Source organism: Arachis ipaensis, chromosome B7 (genome assembly GCF_059453495.1).
Source record: "Arachis ipaensis isolate K30076 ecotype BB chromosome B7, ASM5945349v1, whole genome shotgun sequence".
Lineage (NCBI taxonomy): Eukaryota > Viridiplantae > Streptophyta > Magnoliopsida > Fabales > Fabaceae > Arachis > Arachis ipaensis.
This window is the reverse complement of record NC_142442.1, coordinates 131,844,312-131,854,456: the sequence shown is the minus strand read 5'-3', so window position 1 is coordinate 131,854,456 and position 10,145 is coordinate 131,844,312.

Genomic DNA, 10,145 nt, shown 5'->3' with positions numbered 1-10,145 from the left:
TTACTCAAGTCGGAAAGCCAATGTTTTAATGATTTTAAATGAATTTGGCGAAATGAGTTATGTTATTCTCCCCTAAAGACTTGGGACTCTGCCGAGAAAATTTTGTTATAAAATCCCATTGTTGGATGGGTGATTTTGAATATCTCAAAGAGGCTTTTAACTTGCCATGATTATGGAAGTTTTGGAAAGAGGATGCCGAGAGTGGCATTATTTTGAAAGGAGAATTTACCTTGAGTAAAAGTGGCTTATGAGCCTGAGATGATTTGAGAAATGAGATCTTTAAAGCCAAGGCTGAAAAGAGTTGAAACTTGATTTCAAAGTGAAATGAGTTGAGAAAATGATTTATGGCTTAAATGCCGATTTCATGAATTTGATGATTTTGAATGTGGAAGTGCTGTTTTGTTGAGAGCCGGAATGGCTGTGTATGTTTATACATATTGATTGATTCTGGATTGAACCGTGAGCCGGAATGGCTGTGTGTGATTATCAATATTGGCTGGTTCTGGACTGAACCGTAAGTCGGATGGCTGAGATGGATGTTGATCCATGGATGAGAATGAATGCATGTATATGCTGAATTATTGATAATTATGATTTTTGCACTTCCACTATTGGAGATGAGGGTTTCCCTGGGTAGTAGCAATGGCTAGCCACCATGTGCTCCAGGTTGAGACTCGAAGCTCTGTTAACCCAATGTCGTAAGTGTGGCCGGGCACTGTGAAAGGTCCGGATGAGCTCGCCCCCATAAATATTCATCAGTGATGGTGATGGATAAATATTCACCAGTGAGGGTGATGGATATGGATCATGATTATGATCAAGTTTATGATGAGTATAACTCGAGTTGGGGATGCACGACAGAGGGACAGTCCAATGGTTAGCTACCAGGACTTGTCGGGTTGGCTCTATAACCGACAGATGATATCATCAGCCACTAGGGACAGGCATGCATCATATGCATCTATGTGACATTGTTTGGGTGTGCATATTGTACTTGGTTTGCCTATATGATTAACTGCTGTTTATTCTACTTGCTGTAACTGTTGTTTGTGCTTGAACTTCCTATCTGTGTTTGCAACTGGGACTCTGTTGGATTGTGGTGATTTGGTTGATGGTTGGATTGTTTGGGCCTAGGGCCGTGGTTGGATTGTTTGGGCCTAGGGCCGTGGTTGGATTGAGATGGACCGATGGTTGGTTTCGATTTTGTGTTTCTGATTTGGAAAAATGTGAAAGGCTATTTGGTTCAGCATGGTTAAACCTTTTTGAAAGACTTTTGAGTTTTTGAGAATTGAACGGCTCCTCTTTTAGAAAAGATTTCCGACTTTACTTTCATTGTAAACCGTTGTTTTTGAAAAGAGGCATAAGACGGTTATTAATCACTGATGCGGTTATCTTCACGTATCCTATTACAGTAATTCCCAAAAACCCTCTACTGAGAACCCTTTCGAGGATGATGTTCTCACCCCCCTACATTTTTCCCCTTTCAGGATATGGGCGCAGAAGTTACGAAGAGCTTATTTAATTGTTGTTGTGATGCTCTGTATTGTTTTAGTTATGATTTACTGCACCCTCGCCTTTATCTTGATATAATCTGTAAGAGGGATAGGAATTGTATTAGATTATGTTTGTAATATTATTTATATATATTTATGTATATATATGGATGTACTCTTTATGAGTTGTTGTATTGAATGGTATTTATGGAGGTACGTTATCGAACGAAAGTATTTTTGGGAGCGATATTGCGGTTTAAAGTTTTAAACAGGCTCATATTTTAGTATTAAATAGTATAAAAGTCGTCGTAATGTCCGAGCTATCAGAGTTGCGCAGCCGAAAGCGTGAGCTTTGGTAGTTAGGGTGTTACATTATGGTATCAGAGCAGTTCTTCCTGTAGAGCCTGAGGAATGGACTGCCTATGCTTCAGTTGCATGCTCTGAGCGTTTGTCATGTATTAGGTCTTGTCGAATGACGAGAATTAGAGCTTTATGCACATGACGATCTATTGATTAACGCCGTTAGTCTTGCATTGCATAATTCTTGGTATTAAGTTTGGCCGGCTTAATACTAGTGAATTATGTATATGAAAGCACTGATGGGTTATCATAGATGAAGTCCGAGTTTTGAGTAAAGCGAATCGCGCGTTTTGGAAAAAGTTGGAAACTATTTCTCGAGGCTATTCAGTTGTGTGTCTTGAATTTTGTTCGAGTCGACCTGTTCTTTTATATCCTAACTTGAAGTTCTTGTTTGCCAGTCCTTTTGAAAAGTAGTTTGATTTTTCAACTCTATTCCTCTATCCATATGCATTCTTGTTTGACCTTAAGTGCATATGCTGGTTTAAGATCCTTGTTTCATCTATCTTCCTCTGTTTGAGTTCTTCTTGATTCAAGTATTCTTTGATATAGCCTTGAACTTGTCTTAATGTGCTGTGACTTTTAACTCCGGGTTCTGATTCTATTCTTTGAGAAATTGTTGATTCAGTTTTTCTCTTACTGGACAGTGATCACAGCCAATTTTGAGATTTTATAAATTGCTGTTGATTAGATATATACTTTTCTATATATGAGACTTTGAAATTATTTATGCAGTTTAACAACTATTTCTTTCTAATACCTTGCCTGTACTTTTACTAGTTTACGCAATTGCACTTACTTAAAAAGTAAATTTGACTTTCTAGTAATTTTACTATAGCTCCAATGGACATCTTTATTTGATTGTGTATTTGGATATTTTCCGAAATACTGAAAAGAAAGGATTTTTCGCTTTTATTCCGGTTGAGTTTCGTTTGATAAGCTTTACTTAACTATTTTGAATTGAGTTTGGTTTAGCATACTACATAGTTTATGCCATTGTTGTTCTTTTGAAAATGTTGGATTCATAGCTTTTTTCTTATGAACGGACTGGTTCCTTCTTAAGCTTTTCACCTCTATGAATGTCATATGTGATTCTGTTTTTAACTAATCTTTTACATCTTGTGAACATTACCATTGATCTTGGTTTGTCCCCTCTTGTGAATCTCATCCTTATGTGGGTCAGTTTGATTCGTTTCAAGATAGTGCATTGTTTATTCTCCCATTATCTCTACAAGAGTTTTTAGTTAAAGATTTATCATTAAAAAATTACAAATGATTGAGTTGTCTTTTTCTATGACTTTTGTATTCTTTTGGATCAATTTAAAACTTGTTTGATGTTTCATGTCTAGTGGATCTTGTTTGAACTACTTTAAATTAAGATCCTTTCTTGCAAGGCTTGAATCCTTTTTAGTGCATCTTAAACTTCTTGAATGTTCTTCTGAGATGGTGATTTCAAGAACACTTTTGGAGTCTTGTTTTGAACCTTTTAAAAGAATTTTGAATTCTCTTTGAAGAAATATTAAACGGAATTTATTTTCTGTTGCTTGATTGAGATTGAAACCATTGCTCAATTTTGACGAAATTAATTTAAAGTTGGCATGCGCCATTTTTAAATGAAGTTTTGGAAAGCTCCCTTGTTTAGTGGAAATTGGTTCGTTTGTAATGCGCCACTTATTTCCTTTACCAAATTGTAAGCGAATTTTTACTTCGGAGTTTCTTTTTAAAAAGAGTTTAACTTCCTCTTTCGTACTTGTTATGAATATTATACACGCTTGTTTGGATACGAAATTTTTAGAATTTTTGAACAAGCCTTTGATTTCTCTCCCGAGTTTTATGAACTGCTTTTGGTTAAGTTGTGCATCTAATTATCTTTTTAAAATATTTGAAGAAATATTTTAGCCTTTAGCCAAACTCGTGTGCACCTTGTTTTTAGAACTCGACAAAATCTATTTCAACATGAACTTGCATTAAAGCAAAGCCACGATTATGCTTTTGTTACTCTCTTGAAGGATGTTGTTAATTAACCTTTCTTTTAGATTGCGAAGTGGGTTTTCCGCAAGTTTTCGATTCTTTTAAGAACAATGTATTCGAAAGTATTGTAATTATGCTCTTGAGTTCTGTGAGCTTGGCTTGGGTCTGAGATATTCTTTTCTGTAACCTCTTACTTCTTCGAATCATCTTGAAATTGTTTCAAACTAATGCGCTGATTCTCCTTCCTATTGATCCTATTGAATTTCCTTGATCCAAGGGTTATCTTGAAGTTGTCAATTGAATTGAGTCTAGCAAACTTCATTGCTTGAGTGTCCTTGTTTATTTGGAATTGGATACATTCTCTCAAATCTTTGAGTACTATCCTTAACATTTGACTCTCCTTTTTAAATCTTGTATCCTTCTGAGTAGACTCGAGAATTGTTTGATATCACGTGCGACTTGTAGACGTAGTAACGCGATACGTTAGTTCTTTAAAACGTGATGTGTATACGGAAGTTGAAGTGGTAGGTGTGCAACGTATGAGTTGTGGGCATTTTGTTCCTTGCGAACGGGTCTGTGGTTGTCAGGCTTGTGATCGAATTTGGGGTTTGAAAAGTGCTTGACGGAGTTGGAAAGTTGAAGCCTTGACGTTGATATGAGATTAGTGTGCGGATGTTAAGCACGTCGTTTTAACCCCATCTTGTTTTATAGCCCTCGATGCCTTACTTTACTACCAACATGTTTTGCAGCCTTTTACCACACTAATTACCACTTTGCTTTGAGAACGCCTATCTTGGTTTGCACTCTATTTTGGCACCTCGAGTTTTCGTAAAGTCTTGAGATTATGTGACCTTCTGCATTGAGCCTATCTTGTAACGTTTGCTTTACAATCACACTCCTGGCTTTGTATCTTTATACCTACGACCACCCAAGTATTTGAAAACTGTATATATGATTATATGTTGAGATATTTTGCTTCTTCCTTAAATGTGTTCAAGGGTGAAATGTTATGAAATTTTTTTTTTTTCATTTTGTATCAATTTTCGAGGACGAAAATTTTTATAAGGTGGGTAGAATGTAAGACCCAAGACCTTTGAAAGAGGGCTATCATTAACTAATTTCAAATTCAGTGTTTCTGTAACCTTAATTTCAGAAATTTCTCTATTAAAGAAAATTAAGGCAAGTTTTGATTTATCGAATTTGAGATAGGTTATGATTATTATCCAATTTTATAATTATTGGATTATTTTCTATATTTAGATTATAAATTTGTCAGTTATGAAATAATAGGGGTTTTACATGGTTTGGATTACATCAGTAATATTTTAAATATTAGTACAGCTATTTTGAAAAATAGAGAAATTAATTATATTACTTCTAATTATTTGATTTGGGCATTTTATTGAAAATAATTTGTAAAATTGGTGAGCAAATAGTATTTTCTATATACAATTAGTGTTGGATTTAATTTGGGTTTCAATTACTATATTTTTCCCAATTTCATTTGAAATTACTAAAATGCTCCTAACCCTAATTTTTGAAAATGAAACCCTAACCCTGAAACCCTAACCCAAAGACCCGGTTCTCTCTTCACCACACCCAGCAGCAGCCACACACCTTTTTCCCCTTTTCTCCATTCATGCGCAGCAGCAGTAGAGAAAAGGAATAAAAAAAAACGAAGCAAAAAGGGGAAAGGGAGATTGAGTGCAGCAGGGAGGAGAAGAGAAGAGGGAAGAGCGCCGGCACCGGTGGGCCTCGCCACCGCCGTCACCACCGAACTGATACACAGAGAGGGAGCTCAGCGGAGAGAGAGAGATCGCGCGATGTTGAGGGTGGAAAATGCGGGCCAGTGACGCGAGGAGGAGCGCGACCCACTACGCAGGGATGCGTCGCCGTGTGCTGTCGCTGTCGTCTCGGACTGCTGCCGCCGTCGAGCCTCGAGGAGAGAGAAGGAAGTGGCGCGCTCGGGAGGGGAAGAAACTGCCCCTGCGCCGCCGTCGTTCACAAGCTCATCTATCAGCGCCGTCGTTGCCCGCGCTACCAGAAGAAGTCGCTGCCGCAAACGAGCTGCCGCCGCTGTCTGGTTTCGCCGTGCCTGGCTGCCGGGAAACGCCATTACCGTCGCCGGAGGATGCTTTGCCGGTAAGGGTTTTAAATTGTGGTTGCTGTCGTGGGAGCCGTGAAAGAAGGAGGGCGAAGCCGTGCCGCTGTTCTGGCCGCCGGAGCTTCTATGGCCGTCGGAAGCTATCGCTGCCCAACCAGCTGCAACGGAGTTGTCTCCTGTCGTGTATGGCTGCCGAAGAAGCTGTTGTGGCCGCTGGAACCATCACCGGAACTTCTGTAGTTTGATTCAGTCTTTAATCCTTTCTCCCGGTAAGCATCTTCATTCCGGAGCTCTTGAAAATCAATATGTTGCTATATTTAGCCACAGATTCTGAGGTTTTGTAACATAGGGTCAAGCTCCGGTTATTGCGGGTCACGATTAAAGCTGCCGCCGAACCGGTTCGGAGACCGCCGCTGTTCGGTTCATCCGTTCCTTCTTCGTTTCGGTAAGTAAGTATGTTTCGGAAAGCCTCGCGTTAGTATTTTGCTGTGTTGGTTAATGAATATGAATTGTGGTAACGTGTGGTAAAGTCCTGATTGTTCTATGTTGCGACTAGAGTCGTTGAGATTGTTGCGAAAAACAAGCGGAGCCGGGATTTTGGTTATTGATTTCGGATTGAGGCGGAAAGGACTCTATGAGACTTTTGGGTTATGGATTTGCGTTTCGAGGTAGGGGCGCTTTCCAAAAACTACAGCTTATTATTGGAATTATTACATATGGATACTGATGTGAGATATAGTGTAATTAGTGATTGTATCTGCCTTATGTATTATTTGATTGACTCGAATGATTATGGATGTTGGCTTGGCTGAATTGTTGTGTGGCTTGTGAAATGTAATGTTTGAAGTTGATTCTTTAAATATTTGAAATGAGTTTAATCCATTGAGGATTGGTTTGAATTGAGTCAATTATTTTGATGATGTGAAAGATAGAATGCTCTTGAAATTCAGCCTGGGTTGCTTTAATTGCTCTGGTTTTGATAAATGATTTATTGCTGAACCGATTCTTTAAAGTTTTATAAATGAGTTAAATCGGTTGATATTGAGTTGATTTTTGAAATGGTTTCCTTGAGGTATGCCATTGAGGCGACCGTTGGATTTAGCTTGCTTTTGAATTGATTTCTGGTTTTGAGCTGTTGAAAAGGAATGAGAAACGGTTTAGTTGGGACCCGAACCGGGTGGCAAAAGTCCAAGTTTTAGGGGAGGTGCTGCCGAAATTTCTATAAAATCCGAGTCTTTATTGAAATGTTGTTTGGAGAATGATGAGTTAAAGACTTCTACTATTTTATTTGAATTATCAAGAAAAGGATGATTCATACTTTTGAAATGAATTATTAAAGAGGGAATTGTGATTTAGTCTTGCTTCTTAAGAAAGGCATTGTATCTCTTTCAGGAGAAAGTTATTTAGATGAAACTTGTGTTTTAAAGCTATTTGAATGTGAAAAGGGTTTATGCCTTTGAATTTGACTTGGGGGTTTCAATTAAAGAGTTTTAATGATTTTGAAAAGACCTGACTGTCTATTGACAAGTTTCATTTTTTTAAATGTTTTGAGAAAGGTTTTAAGTACTCCTTGAATTCTGAATTCTTGCAAGACTAAAACAAATCTTGAACAGTTGAAACGTTCTAGAATTTATCATGGGGGTTGAAGTTGGTTTTGCCTAAGTAAAGGAAACGGCTTTGAAAGAAGTAAATGATTACATGACTCGGTTTGGCTTAGATCCTATTTTATTACTCAAGTCGGAAAGCCAATGTTTTAATGATTTTAAATGAATTTGGCGAAATGAGTTATGTTATTCTCCCCTAAAGACTTGGGACTCTGCCGAGAAAATTTTGTTATAAAATCCCATTGTTGGATGGGTGATTTTGAATATCTCAAAGAGGCTTTTAACTTGCCATGATTATGGAAGTTTTGGAAAGAGGATGCCGAGAGTGGCATTATTTTGAAAGGAGAATTTACCTTGAGTAAAAGTGGCTTATGAGCCTGAGATGATTTGAGAAATGAGATCTTTAAAGCCAAGGCTGAAAAGAGTTGAAACTTGATTTCAAAGTGAAATGAGTTGAGAAAATGATTTATGGCTTAAATGCCGATTTCATGAATTTGATGATTTTGAATGTGGAAGTGCTGTTTTGTTGAGAGCCGGAATGGCTGTGTATGTTTATACATATTGATTGATTCTGGATTGAACCGTGAGCCGGAATGGCTGTGTGTGATTATCAATATTGGCTGGTTCTGGACTGAACCGTAAGTCGGATGGCTGAGATGGATGTTGATCCATGGATGAGAATGAATGCATGTATATGCTGAATTATTGATAATTGTGATTTTTGCACTTCCACTATTGGAGATGAGGGTTTCCCTGGGTAGTAGCAATGGCTAGCCACCATGTGCTCCAGGTTGAGACTCGAAGCTCTGTTAACCCAATGTCGTAAGTGTGGCCGGGCACTGTGAAAGGCCCGGATGAGCTCGCCCCCATAAATATTCACCAGTGATGGTGATGGATAAATATTCACCAGTGATGGTGATGGATAAATATTCACCAGTGAGGGTGATGGATATGGATCATGATTATGATCAAGTTTATGATGAGTATAACTCGAGTTGGGGATGCACGACAGAGGGACAGTCCAATGGTTAGCTACCAGGACTTGTCGGGTTGGCTCTATAACCGACAGATGATATCATCAGCCACTAGGGACAGGCATGCATCATATGCATCTATGTGACATTGTTTGGGTGTGCATATTGTACTTGGTTTGCCTATATGATTAACTGCTGTTTATTCTACTTGCTGTAACTGTTGTTTGTGCTTGAACTTCCTATCTGTGTTTGCAACTGGGACTCTGTTGGATTGTGGTGATTTGGTTGATGGTTGGATTGTTTGGGCCTAGGGCCGTGGTTGGATTGTTTGGGCCTAGGGCCGTGGTTGGATTGAGATGGACCGATGGTTGGTTTCGGTTTTGTGTTTCTGATTTGGAAAAATGTGAAAGGCTATTTGGTTCAGCATGGTTAAACCTTTTTGAAAGACTTTTGAGTTTTTGAGAATTGAACGGCTCCTCTTTTAGAAAAGATTTCCGACTTTACTTTCATTGTAAACCGTTGTTTTTGAAAAGAGGCATAAGACGGTTATTAATCACTGATGCGGTTATCTTCACGTATCCTATTACAGTAATTCCCAAAAACCCTCTACTGAGAACCCTTTCGAGGAAGATGTTCTCACCCCCCTACATTTTTCCCCTTTCAGGATATGGGCGCAGAAGTTACGAAGAGCTTATTTAATTGTTGTTGTGATGCTCTGTATTGTTTTAGTTATGATTTACTGCACCCTCGCCTTTATCTTGATATAATCTGTAAGAGGGATAGGAATTGTATTGGATTATGTTTGTAATATTATTTATATATATTTATGTATATATATGGATGTACTCTTTATGAGTTGTTGTATTGAATGGTATTTATGGAGGTACGTTATCGAACGAAAGTATTTTTGGGAGCGATATTGCGGTTTAAAGTTTTAAACAGGCTCATATTTTAGTATTAAATAGTATAAAAGTCGTCGTAATGTCCGAGCTATCAGAGTTGCGCAGCCGGAAGCGTGAGCTTTGGTAGTTAGGGTGTTACACCAATGTCCCCAAGAACCCACTCAATAGTCCCGCTGCCTGACCAACTTGTTGCAACTCTCTGTTATGGTTTAGCACGATCTTCTTTCCAGGAGGAAGTGCTAATGCCTCCTTAACAGTCAGCTCCATACAATAAGTCACACCATTTTCTAACAGAGGGAACAAACTTTAAGTGTTAGTTTACTAAGCGAATTAGAATGCACGGAGAAGAGTAATTACACTTTCTAAGAGACAAGCATCAAAAGAATACCTATGACATCAACAAACCAATAATCGGTGTCCTTTTCTTTGCCGTTGGCATTGCCTTGGCGTTCAACTTCACGTGCAACAAATAAGTCATCCACATGGTCATCGAACGACTCGACCTCATCCGCCTCCGGGTCATAGTCTTCATCTTCTTATTGGTCATCTACAACTTCATGTAAATCCGGTTGCTTTTTATTTGTCGCAGGAGCTTGAGCGTCCCCAATGTCACTTGACGGAGCCAGCCGTGCTTCATTGTGCGGTGGTCTAAACGGTATAGCCTTTACATGGGATTGTCGAGCACCGTTGCCGGAATGCAAAGGTGGAGGCACTTTAGCACGTTACCATGCACTAGAAGT